The sequence below is a fragment of the Haematobia irritans genome, chromosome 4 (genome assembly GCF_050003625.1).
Source record: "Haematobia irritans isolate KBUSLIRL chromosome 4, ASM5000362v1, whole genome shotgun sequence".
Classification (NCBI taxonomy): Eukaryota; Metazoa; Arthropoda; class Insecta; order Diptera; family Muscidae; genus Haematobia; species Haematobia irritans.
The window spans coordinates 104,847,154-104,853,153 of record NC_134400.1 but is presented as its reverse complement, the minus strand read 5'-3'; positions in this window follow the sequence as shown (position 1 = coordinate 104,853,153).

The following is a 6,000-nucleotide window of genomic DNA, read 5'->3' as shown; positions in this document are numbered from 1 at the left end:
AAGCAAAAAATCGTTAAAAAATAAGACATGTTTTTCAACACTTTATTTTAAAGACGCTTTTTACTTGAAACATAGCATAATTTCTACTGGAAGTCGAGTCTTAATACGAAAAAAAAAATAACTCGTTAACTCGTTTTTAAAGGATTTTGATAACAACTGACGAAAAAATCTAAAAAAATGAAAAATTAACATATGCTTCCTAGAATGCTTCCTTTAATGAAGTCAAAATGGATTTAATATTTCTGAAAAAATCTTCAAAATTAATAAAATATTTCAACACATTGTTTTAAAGTGATTATACCCTAAACCACATAGTGGTTAGGGTATAACAAGTTTGATCTGCCAAAAAATGTGCCTACAAGAAATATTGATTTTAGACCCCATAAAATATATACCGATCGACTCAGAATAACCTCCTGAGTCGATCTAGCGCTTGGCGTCCGTCCGTCCATCCGTCCGTCTGTCCATGTATTTGTTGTTCACAGGATTTCGGTCGCAATTATTAACCGATTTTGATGAAATTTGGTACAGGGAGTTTTTTTGGGCACAAGGACGTACGTTATTGAATTTGGAAGAAATCGGATCAGATTTAGATATAGGTCCCATATATATGTATCGCCCGATTTTGTCAAATTAGGTCATAAAACCCTTATTTATCAACCCATCTTACTCAAAGTTGGCGAAATGTAATCTTCTATAGCACTAACTATATGTGCAAAAAATCATCGAAATCGTTTCAGATTTAGCTATAGCTCCCATATATGTACCGCCCGATTTTTCTAAATAAAATAAAACTCAATTGAACAAATAATACAATGTTTGTACTATAATTTTCTCGAAGAGGAGCGGAGCGGAGCGATTTTTTTTTCTCGGAGCGGAGCGGTTTTTTTTCTCCGGAGCGGGAGCGGAGCGGAGCGAAAAAAATGGACCGCTCCGGATCCCTGGTATATTGTATCTTACAACCATGCAAAAATTGGTCCACATCGGTTCATAATTATATATAGCCCCCATATAAACCGATCCCCCGATTTGGCTTGCGGAACCTCTAAAAGAAGCAAATTTCATCCGATCCGGTTGAAGTTTGATACGTGGTGTTAGTATATGGTCTCTAACAATCATGCCAGAATTGGTCCATATCGGTCCATAATTATGTATAGCCTTTATATAAACCGATCCCCATATTTGCCCTCCGGAGCCTCTTGGAGGAGCAAAATTCATCCGATCCGGTTGAAATTTGGTAAATTTGGCTAGTGTATGGCCGATAACAACCATTCCAAAATTAGTCCGTATCGATGTATATTATATATAGCTCCCAAATAAACCGATTCCCAGACACAGAAAAATTACGATTGCCACTCGAGCCAAAAATAATCTACCAAAATTTTATTGCCATAGAAAATGTTGTCAAATTTTTATATTTCTATAGAAAGTTTTGTCAAAATTTTATTTCTATAGAAAATTTTGTCAACATTTTATGTCTTTACGAAATTTTGTCAAAATATAATTTCTATAGAAAATTTTGTCAAAATTTTATTTCTATAGAAAATTTATGAAGCATTTCATATTTGGAGAGGAATATTTTGCAAAATCTTCCGAAACATCAAGAATTCTACCTATCTCCCAATTAGTAAAAAATCTGCCATTTTTGGTAGACTCGTGTTCATAATTGTATATAGCCCCCATATTTTAAATCTGGCTCTATAATTACCGCACAAAAGTTCATATCATTTCGTAATTATTTCTTACCGATATAAAGGGTGATACGGTCAAAATTTGGTCAATATAAACTTGACGTATTTCTTTAAATTTTGCATTTAAAAAACCTGAACACCCCTCATTTTGAAGGTGTGTGTGTGTAGAATGTTGCTCCTATTTTGATTTTGGAATTCACTCTTCAGTTGTCAAAATGCCGTCCAAGCAAGAAGAGCAGCGTATCACAATTTTGCTCGCGCATGGCGAAAATCCGAGCTACTCGCACTCAAAGCTGGCAAAATCGCTAAAAGTTGCCAAATCAACCGTTACAAATGTAATTAAAGTATTTGGGGAACGTTTGTCGACAGCCAGAAAGTCTGGATCGGGGGGAAATCGAAAACCGGAAGCCGCTGAGACGAAAAAGAGAGTTGCCGGTAGTTTCAAGCGAAACCCTAACCTCTCTCTTCGAGGTGCCGCAAATAAGCTGGGTGTATCGTCTACAACCGTGCATCGAGCCAAAAAACGAGCCGGACTATCGACCTACAAGAAGGTAGTGACTCCAAATCGCGATGATAAACAAAATACGACGGCCAAAGCGCGATCCCGGAAGCTGTACACGACGATGCTGACGAAGTTTGACTGCGTGGTAATGGACGACGAAACCTACGTCAAAGCCGACTACAAGCAGCTTCCGGACAGGAGTTTTAAACGGCAAAAGGAAGGGGAAAGGTAGCAGATATTTTCAAGCACATAAAACTGTCAAAGTTCACAAAGAAATATCTGGTTTGGCAAGCCATCTGTACCTGTGGCTTGAAAAGCAGCATTTTCATAGCTTCCGGGACTGTCAACCAAGAAATTTACGTGAAAGAGTGTTTGAATAAACGTCTGCTGCCTTCCCTGAAGAAACACGGTTGTTCCGTACTGTTTTGGCCGGATTTGGCATCTTGCCATTACGGTAAAAAGGCCATGGAGTGGTACGCCGCCAACAACGTGCAGGTGGTTCCCAAGGACAAGAACCCTCCCAACACGCCAGAGCTCCGCCCAATTGAGAAATACTGGGCTATTGTCAAGCGGAACCTAAAGAAGACCAAAAAAACTGCTAAGGACGAGCAGCAGTTCAAGGCAAACTGGCTTTCTGCGGCGAAGAAGGTGGACAAGGTGGCTGTACAAAATCTGATGGCAGGTGTCAAGCATGAGGCCCGGCAATTCGGATTTGGAAAAGCGAAAGCCTAACTGAATATTTTTCCTGAATTTTATACTAATTGAACTTGAAAAAGAAATTTAATTTGATTTTTTAAATAAACGATTTCACCGATTTACACACGTTTTCCCTTGACCAAATTTTGACCGTATCACCCTTTAGGAAAAAAGTGGGAACTAAAACCAAAACTTGTGCATTGGCTATACACGGCAGTGGTTAGACCTATAATGCTATATAGTGTTGTAGTCTGGTGGCCGGCACTTCAGAAACCGACTTGTTTAGATAAAGTGCAGCGTATGGCGTATTTGTGTATTTCAGGCGCATTCACCAAGACAGGAACAAATTCCCTTAATGTCATATTGCATCTATTGCCTTTAGACATTTTGGCCAAACAGTCAGCTGCAACAACGGCTGTGCGGTTGCGTGAGTTATCGCTTTGGTCGGAAAAAAGTTACGGTCACAGTTCGGTCCTCAAAATAATGCCAGATGTGCCTAACGTAGTGGATTACACTTTGGCGAGTCCACTTTTCGACAAAAAGTTTGAGACTCTAATCTCCAACAGTGAGGCGTGGTGCACACAGACCCCAGGGAATAAAGAATATATAGATTTCTACACTGATGGCTCCAAATTGAATGGACAAGTGGGGTTCGGAGTATATTCTAATGATCTGGAACTTCGAATAGCGAAAAGATTACCTAATCATTGTAGTGTTTTTCAGGCTGAAATAAAGGGTGATTCTTTTGAGGTTAGGATTTTCATGCATTAGTATTTGACAGATCACGTGGGATTTCAGACATGGTGTCAAAGAGAAAGATGCTCAGTATGCTTTGACATTTCATCATGAATAGACTTACTAACGAGCAACGCTTGCAAATCATTGAATTTTATTACCAAAATCAGTGGCAGAAAATCCGCTTTTTTATCGACAAATTTTGTTCAGCGATGAGGCTCATTTCTGGTTGAATGGCTACGTAAATAAGCAAAATTGCCGCATTTGGAGTGAAGAGCAACCAGAAGCCGTTCAAGAACTGCCCATGCATCCCGAAAAATGCACTGTTTGGTGTGGTTTGTACGCTGGTGGAATCATTGGACCGTATTTTTTCAAAGATGCTGTTGGACGCAACGTTACGGTGAATGGCGATCGCTATCGTTCGATGCTAACAAACTTTTTGTTGCCAAAAATGGAAGAACTGAACTTGGTTGACATGTGGTTTCAACAAGATGGCGCTACATGCCACACAGCTCGCGATTCTATGGCCATTTTGAGGGAAAACTTCGGAGAACAATTCATCTCAAGAAATGGACCGGTAAGTTGGCCACCAAGATCATGCGATTTGACGCCTTTAGACTATTTTTTGTGGGGCTACGTCAAGTCTAAAGTCTACAGAAATAAGCCAGCAACTATTCCAGCTTTGGAAGACAACATTTCCGAAGAAATTCGGGCTATTCCGGCCGAAATGCTCGAAAAAGTTGCCCAAAATTGGACTTTCCGAATGGACCACCTAAGACGCAGCCGCGGTCAACATTTAAATGAAATTATCTTCAAAAAGTAAATGTCATGGACCAATCTAACGTTTCAAATAAAGAACCGATGAGATTTTGCAAATTTTATGCGTTTTTTTTTTAAAAAAAGTTATCAAGCTCTTAACAAATCACCCTTTATTAGCAATAAGAGAGGTGGCGAATTGGCTGAGAAGTAATGTTCCAAAAAATGTGGGCATTAATATATACTCAAACAGTCAACCTGCAATAAAATCCTTGGACTCTGTGTTCCTCAACTCGAAAACGGCCATCGACTGCCGCAAATCTCTCAATGAGATGGCTGTGCAGTACAATATTCACCTAATATGGGTGCCTGGCCATAGGAACATACCGGGGAACTGCGAAGCGGATGAGTTGGCAAGGCTAGGAACTACCTTACATATTCCAGGGGAACTAGAATCTGTTGGTATGCCTCTGGTCACCTGCAAGCTCTTACTGCGTGAGAAGGCTGTTATGATGGCCAATATTCGATGGGAAAATTGCAAGGGTTGCAACGACACCAAGCAAATATGGCCCCATTTAAATTTAAACCGCACACTAGATATGCTAGTGTTCTCAAGGCGTCAGATAGCACTCCTGATATCTGCTATAACGGGTCGCTGACTGATAGGCGAATTTGCAAAAACTATAGGTGCGAAGTATAATGACTATTGTATAAGCTGTCATGATGTGGAGGAAAAGGAATCAATTAAACACCTCTTGTGTGAGTGCCTGCTTTTTGTGTAAGGTCTAAGCGAATTTTAGGAGCATATAGCTTTAGATTACTGGCTGACCTGGAAAACGTTAACTTAAGCAGTCTGCTAATGTTTTTGGAACAATCTGGTTGGTTCAGCGAAGAAAAATAATCGAGAAAGTTCAGCGGTTAAAACTAGAAGTGCCCATATGTAATAGGTACTTTTAGTTAATGTGGACTGAATAGTCTAAGTGAGCCTGAATCTTAATCGGGCTGCCACTTTAACCTAACCTAACCTAACTTTGGATCATTCCCCATCAAGTTATAATAAAATTTTCCAACAGTTAATAGTTTTTTCGGCTTTTATAGATTTATCTTCGAGTTTAGCGGCTACCAAAAAAATCCGTCTACTTTTTGTCCCTTTTGACCCATACCAAGATTTACGATAAAGAAAACAATATTTGTTGGTTTCATATAAAAATATTTTTTATTGCTATAATTTTCTTTTCAATGTATAAATTTGTATTTTGGTTTTGGAATAATATAAAAATATATATATGTGTATGATTATGCTTTAAATTAATTTTTTTTAATTATAAAAAAACGACTTAAAACTATTTTGCTTCGTTTGTTTTCATTCACTTAAAGGCTATACGTTTTTATAAATTAATATCACATATAAGAAATTTATTTACACTTTTGTTGTTGTTGTTGTGTTTTTTTTTGGATTTTTTCAATGTTTGACAAGGATTATGATTTTCGATTTATATTAAATATCTTAATGTTAAAAAATATATATAAAATATTATATAAAAAATATATATATATATTATATATTTACAATGGATATGGTTATGTAAATAATTTTTGTTACGTTTGTATTGTGTTGTA